Source organism: Lipotes vexillifer, unplaced genomic scaffold (genome assembly GCF_000442215.2).
Source record: "Lipotes vexillifer unplaced genomic scaffold, Lipotes_vexillifer_v1.1 scaffold328, whole genome shotgun sequence".
In the NCBI taxonomy this organism is placed as follows: Eukaryota; Metazoa; Chordata; class Mammalia; order Artiodactyla; family Lipotidae; genus Lipotes; species Lipotes vexillifer.
The window spans coordinates 411,053-418,407 of NW_006799460.1; positions in this window are offsets into that span (position 1 = coordinate 411,053).

The window sequence follows — 7,355 nt, forward strand, 5'->3', positions numbered from 1 at the left end:
TTTTGGAGATTAATCCTTTGTCAGTTGCTTCATTTGCAAATATTTTCTCCCATTCTGAGGGTTGTCTTTTGGTCTTGTTTATGGTTTCCTTTGCTGTGCAAAAGCTTTTAAGTTTCATTAGGTCCCATTTGTTTATTTTTGTTTTTATTTCCATTTCTCTAGGAGGTGGGTCAAAAAGGATCTTGCTGTGATTTATGTCATAGAGTGTTCTGCCTATGTTTTCCTCTTATTTTTTTATAGTGTCTGGCCTTACATTTAGGTCTTTAATCCATTTTGAGTTTATTTTTGTGTACGGTGTTAAGGAATGTTCTAATCTCATACTTTTACATGTACCTGTCCAGTTTGCCCAGCACCACTTATTGAAGAGGCTGTCTTTTCTCCACTGTATATTCTTGCCTCCTTTATCAAAGATAAGGTGACCATATGTGTGTGGGTTTATCTCTGGGCTTTCTATCCTGTTCCATTGATCTATATTTCTGTTTTTGTGCCAGTACCATACTGTCTTCATTACTGTAGCTTTGTAGTACGCTAACACATATATATGGAATCTAAGAAGAGAAAAAAAGGTCATGAAGAACCTAGGGGTAAGATGGGAGTAAAGACACAGACCTACTAGAGCATGGACTTGAGGATATGGGGAGGGGGAAGGGTAAGCTGGGACAAAGCGAGAGAGTGGCATGGACATATATACACTACCAAATGTAAAATAGATAGCTAGTGGGAAGCAGCCGCATAGCACAGGGAGATCAGCTCGGTGGTTTGTGACCACCTAGAGGGGTGGGAAAGGGAGACGCAAGAGGGAAGAGATATGGGAACATATGTATATGTATAACTGATTCACTTTGTTATAAAGCAGAAACTAACACATCATTGTAAAGCGATTATACTCCAATAAAGATGTTAGGGAAAAAATAAGGAAGCCCACACACCGCAACGAAGAGTAGCCCCTGCTCGCCGCAACTAGAGAGAGCCTGAGCACAGCAACGAAGACCCAACACAGCCAAAAATAAAAATTAATTAATTAATTAATTAATTGAATAAAATTTAAAAAGATAAAGGCTTTCACATATCAGTTTTCATTAAAAAAAAAAAAAAAGAATCCGCCTGCTAATGCAGGGGACACAGGTTTGAGCCCTGGTCCAGGAAGATCCCACATGAAACTAAGCTGGTGCACCACAACTACTGAGTCTGTGCTCTAGAGCCTGCGAGCCACAACTACTGAAGCCCCCGCACCTAGAGCGTGTGCTCCGCAACAAGAGAAACCACAACAGTGAGAAGCCCGCGCACTGCAACAAAGAGTAGCCCCCGCTCTCAGCAACTAGAGAAACCTTCGTGCAGCAGAAGACCCAGTGCAGCCAAAAATTAAATAAATGAATAAATAAATAAATTTTTTTTTTAAAAAGAAAGAAACAGGCCCTGGCTCACTGCCCCCCCTCCTCTGCTCCTCCCTCCAGGATGGTGTCTAGGAAGATTGGGAGGGGAACTCATGGGTCCCAAGGCTTTGGGGAAGGCGGCCCCTGCCGTGGCACAGACCTTGGGTGAGCTGGTTGGTGTTGACTGGTCTCCATGGTGATGACACTTGTCCTCCAGATTGCAGGCATCCTCTGCCCTGAGCCCCACTCTGCCTTCCTCTGCCCATGCCCTCCCTCTATGGGAGGGGTCCATATGGTCATTCAGAGTCTGCGCTTCACTACTAGACCACCCTCTGGGGGCTGGGACGAGGAATTCCCTGGGCAAATGGCCCTGGGCAGGCCTTGTCCCCAGCTCTGTCACACTGAAGGCGGATTACACCGCTGGTTGTGTGGCCCTGGTGAGCTGTAGGCAGAGCTCAGCAGGGAGCTGGGGTGGACACTTTGGGGGTGTAGAGCGGGGAGCCTGATGGTCACAGAACAGGGCCCGCTCTCCTGCTCTGTTAGGGGTTCATGCAAAGAACTCAGGGAGCCCAAGACTGAACCCAGACCTGGCCTTCCAGGGTGCTGCAAGCTGGATTTGCTGTTAAGCAAGGAGAGAGTATGTCTAGTTCATGGTTTAGAGCTTGACGTGTAGCTCTGAAACATTTAAACACTGTGGACTATGGATCTCCCTGGGCAGCCTCGTGGGACACGCCTCTGGCACTTCCCTCCCCTCAGCTGTCCTCTCTCCCCCCACAATCCGTGACCTTTTGTTTTCCTGACGCTCTGCTACTGAAAGCATCAGCTGTGGCTTCACTAAAGGGGGCAAGAAAGGAGCATGAACAGTTACTCCGCAGGCCTTGGCAGGCCCGGGGCTGCTGTCTTGCAGCACACCCTGGTGTTGGAGCACTTGCTCCCTCGTCAGCAGGCTAAGAGGGATAGTGGTGCTGGAACAGAGGTTGGTGGTAATGTGAAGGAGGACCTTTGAGCAAGGACTTGTAGGACGCGAAGGCGTGAGCAGTGCAGCTTCTGGGTAAGAGCGCTCCAGGCAGAGGGAACGGCTGTGGAGAGGCCCGGACTCAGCCCGCTGTTGCTGGCCTCCCGGATGCAGGAAGGGCAGAAGGATGTGGCAGTCTCTAGGAGCTGGGAAAGTCAGAGCCTCTGGAAGGAATGCAGCCCTGCAGACACCTTGATTTCAACCCTTGTCAGACTTCTGCCCTCCAGAACTGTAAGATAATAAATTTGTGTTGTTTTAAGCCACTGAGTTTGACGTAATTATTACAGCAGCCAGAGCAAACACATACAGACTAGGGTGGGGTAAGAGGGAAATTGGAGGAGGACCTAGGGTCATGGGCCTGAGTGAGGAGGGTAGCGCTGCCCTCACCTGGGGCAGGGCAGTGGGGTTGGGGGTAGGCACCTTGCCAGCTCTCGGTTGCAAAATGAATGAATGTTTAGGCACTCAGTAAATACGTATGCCATGCATGGTTGAGTAATGATTTGATGAGGCTGACCTGGGACCTCCAGTCTCAAGGGGTAGCTGGGGGTGGGGGGACGGGAGAGGGTCTTGCCAGTCTCTGGAGCTCAAGCAAGCTCTAGTGCCCCTGCAGGATTGGGGCTCCCTCCGTTTTGTCCTGTCCAGCCAGCATGATAGGCATCCCTGGGTTGGACCGCAGGGTAACCCCAGCTCTTCAGGAGCAGCCCAGTGAAGGTGTGGCCTGCCCCCTCCTGCTGCCTTCCCCCGCAGGCAGCCTCCTAGCCCGGTCCTGCAGGCCCCGCCCTGCCCAGCACACGCACTATATCCCTGAAAGCCATCCTGGGAACATCACTTGTCTCTATCTTCCTCCATTTTCCAGACACATTTAGTGCTGGGACATCTTCCCAGACCCTCTGGCCCTGGAGAGAGGATTCAGGAAGGTTCTAAGCCTTCCTATGGGAGCAGAGGGGCCTGCACTGCCCCACCTTGAGCCAAGAAGCCCACTCTTGGGACCCTCAGTCTGCCCTTCTAGCCCTGGGCAGTAGGAGTCTTCTAAAGGGCTTAGCAAGGCAGGGATCTCCCAGTCAGGGTCCCCAGGGCCAGGAGAAGAAGTGAGGACCCCAGCGGGGGCACTTGCAGGCTGGGCACCTTTGGCAGCCTCCAGGGGTGGGTGGGTACAGGACGTGGCAACGAGGATGGGCAGGGCAGGAAACCAGCGCAGCCCTGGAGCAGGGAGCCTTGACAAATCTCTCCCCTCTCTGGCCTCATTGTTTGCATCTGTTCAATGGAGAGAAGCCGTGTGCAGCCTGCTTTTATAATTTATTAAACACACTTGTATCGAGGGCCTACAATGTGGCTCGTGGCCCCTGCTCCCAAAGAGGCCATCCCATCTGGATGAGAGTAATGTGCCTATAAACTGGAGGTGACCTCACCTGCGAGGGTGATGCCCACCAGAGCTCCCAGTGCCATGGTCCCTGGGCTACATGGTGATGGTGGCTCTTAGGTTTTTTTTTTTAACAAAGTTTCTTTTTTAAATTTTAATTAATTAATTTAATTTGTTTATTTTTGGCTGCACTGTGTCTTCGTGGCTGTGCGTGGGCTTTTTCTAGTTGCAGCGAGAGGGACTACTCTTGGTTGCAGTGCGTGGGCTTCTCGTTGCGGTGGCTTCTCTTGTTGTGGAGCACAGGCTCTAGGCACGCGGGCTTCAGTAGTTGTGGCACGCAGGCTCTAGAGCGCAGGCTCAGTAGTTATGGCGCAGGGGCTTAGTTGCTCCGCGGCACGTGGGATCTCCCCGGACCAGGGCTCGAACCCGTGTCTCCTGCATTGGCAGGCGGATTCTCAACCACTGCGCCACCAGGGAAGCCCGGCTCTTAGGTCTTTGTTGCCTCTGTTCCTTGTTGGAGCGATTTTCCTCCTCCCAGGAGCCACCCACCCACACAGGGGAATGTCTGTATTTCATTCCCAGATAGAGCCTCTTTCTTGGCTATCAGCAAGGGTATTGGCTGATATTTGAGGTGTCAACTGATAACCAAGCTGTTACCTGTTAACTCTGGTGTTGAGTGACAGCAAAGTGTTACCTTTGAGTTAAGATATTTGATGTTAAAGCTTAACGCTGATTGGAGTTATCGATAACAAAGAGATTTTTGAAGACAGAGTCTGACGAGGGCAGGCAAACCCAGGGAGGGAAGCTCTTAGGGTGGCGAGTCAGGTCACAGTAGGCTGGGCTCCCCAGTGCTTGCTGAGGCTCCTGGGGAAGCTCCTCCCTGGGTGTAAAGTCCCTTCTGGCAGGAACAGCCCAGGAAAATACCATCCTCATGAGCACCTGGGGAGCTGGGGCTCAGAGGGAGAGACTAACTCTAGCCTTGGTGACGCCAGGGTAGAGGCAGGTCTCCCCATGTCCCCATGACCCCAGCCCCTCACACTCCCCTGGAAAAGTCTCAGAATTGATGGCCCTGGGAGCCTCTATAAGTTGAGTGAAACGGACACGAGATGAACAGGGCTGGTTGGAAATAGGGCAGAGAGCCAGATCCTCCCACCGCCCTCATCCGCAGCCAGGCCTCTGGACCACCCCCACCGCAGGCTGCGCACTGAAGGCTCCTTCCCTGGGTGGGCCAACAGAGGGTCTCTGGACTGGCGGACATCAGTGCACATTTACATAACGCTGAGACACCAGCTGTGTCCCAGCCACCCACCCTCAGTGTCCAGAACCCTGGAAACCGGGTGCCGCCTCGAGACAGGATGTCAGAGGGGTTTTCTTGGGGGAATCTGATCATCCAGGAGATCCCACCAGGTCACCGCTTGATAAAGCTCACAGTCAACGGGCTCAACCCTCCAGCCTGAGCAGCCAGCCAGTTTGAGCAGACGTCTGAGGGACCTCTGTAACATGGAAGATCAGGATAAAACACACAAGGAAGACGGGAACTGGGAGGAAACAGAGATCACTGGGGGAAGACGACTTAGAAAAACCATCGTTAACATCCCCAAGAAGAAAAGAGAAAATGCTGTACTCATGAAACAAAAACCGGGTGCTATAAAGAAGGAACGTTACGGAATATAAAGAGCTTTTGGAAATTAAAAATACAATCATGGAGGGCTTCCCTGGTGGCACAGTGGCTAAGAATCTGCCTGCCAATGCAGGGGACATGGATTCGAGCCCTAGTCCAGGAAGATCCCACATGTCGCGGAGCAACAAAGCCCGTGCGCCACAACTACTGAGCCTGCACTCTAGAGCCCGCTGGCCACAACTACTGAGCCCGCGTGCCACAACTACTGAAGCCCGCATGCCTAGAGCCCGTGCTCTGCAACAAGAAAATCCACTGTAATGAGAAGCCCGTGCACCGCAACGAAGAGTAGGCCCCGCTCATCACAACTAGAGAAAGCCCGTGCGCAGCAACGAAGACCCAACGCGGCCAAAAAAAAAAATACAATCATGGTAATCGAAAACTCAGTAGAAGAGCTGGAAGATGAGGTTAAGGAAGGCTTGCAGAAAGTAGAGCAAACTGCTGCGGGAAAAAAGTTGAAAATAAGAGAAAAACAGGAGAGGGAAGTGTCAGAGAACTGGTCTAGGAGATCTGACGTCTATACAATAGGAGTTCTAGAAAGAGAACTGGAGGGAAGAAAACAATCAAAGAAACAGTGGAAAAGATGTCACAGAAATTTGGGACTTCCCTGGCAGTCCAGTGGTTAGACTCCATGCTTTCACCACCGAGGGCCTGGAATCGATCCCTGGTCAGGGAACTAAGATACCACAACCCATGTGGCCAAAAAATAAAAAATAAATAAAAGATTTCACAGAAATTAAACCTGAGTTTCCAGATTGAAAGGGGCCACTAAATGCTCAGATCCAAACATGAAAATAGATGCACAGTAAAGGCACAGCAAAGGGGAATTTCAGAACACTTGACACAAAGAGAAAAGAAAAGACCGTACAAGCGTCCAGAGAGAAATGACAGGTGACGTACAAATGACTAAGATAAGAATGGCTTCAGACTTCTCACAGCTGGAAGGCGATGGATAAAATCTCTCAATTCTGAAGTTAAATGCTTTCTAAGCCAAAATGCTATACTCTGCCAAACCATTCATTAAGAGTGAGGGTAGAAGATATTTTCAAAACGATAAGGTCTCACAAAAATTTACATCCCTGCACCCTTTCTCAGGAAGCTACTTGGTGTGTTCCACCAAACAGGGGGAGGAAAGCAAGAAAGAGGAAGTCATGGGAAGCAGGAAGCAGGGGATCCCGCCGTGGAGCAAAGGATGAAAGGGACTTCAGGGTGCTGGTGTGGTGGTCCCAGACTGCAGGCTGTGCCCCAGCTGAGTAAGCAGAGTCTATTTCCAGGTGATAGAATACTTGATACACCGGGATGCCTCTGGGGAGATTTGAACTTTTGGCAGAATTTGGAGTTGAATGAGTATTGAGAATTAAGCAAAATAAAAAAGACGACATTAACTCCAGGGAAACGAGAAGTTGAGCAAGGAAGGAAGAGTTATCACGATACGTTATGTGGCTCAGACGTGAACGGTGTTTATGTAGTATCATGAAGATGTCAACCGTGGCCGTTGATCTGAACAAAACGGAGGTATGATGATTCTGGAGGTCAGGAAGTCGCAGCGTAAGTGTGTGGTCTGGGGATACAAAGGTGAAACCAAGAGAGTGAGTTAAAAGTTGCATTGGAAAATGAGGGTTGGGGGACTGCTGTGTTTTGAAAGAAGGCTTATAAAACTCGCTCGGATAATGAGTAGAAACTAAATTTAAAACACACACCCTAGGGACTGCCCTGACGGTCCAGTGGTTAGGGCTCCGTGCTTCCACTGCTGGGGACCCAGGTTCGATAACTATCCTGCAAACTGCATGGCAAAAACAAACAAACAAACAAACAAACATACACTCACACTCTAATGAGTTACGTGCTCAATTTTACCTTGTTGGTAAATCAGCAGGATGTGAACTTGTGCTGCAGGGTGGACTCATTTTGGGGCAGCCCTGGAAAGAG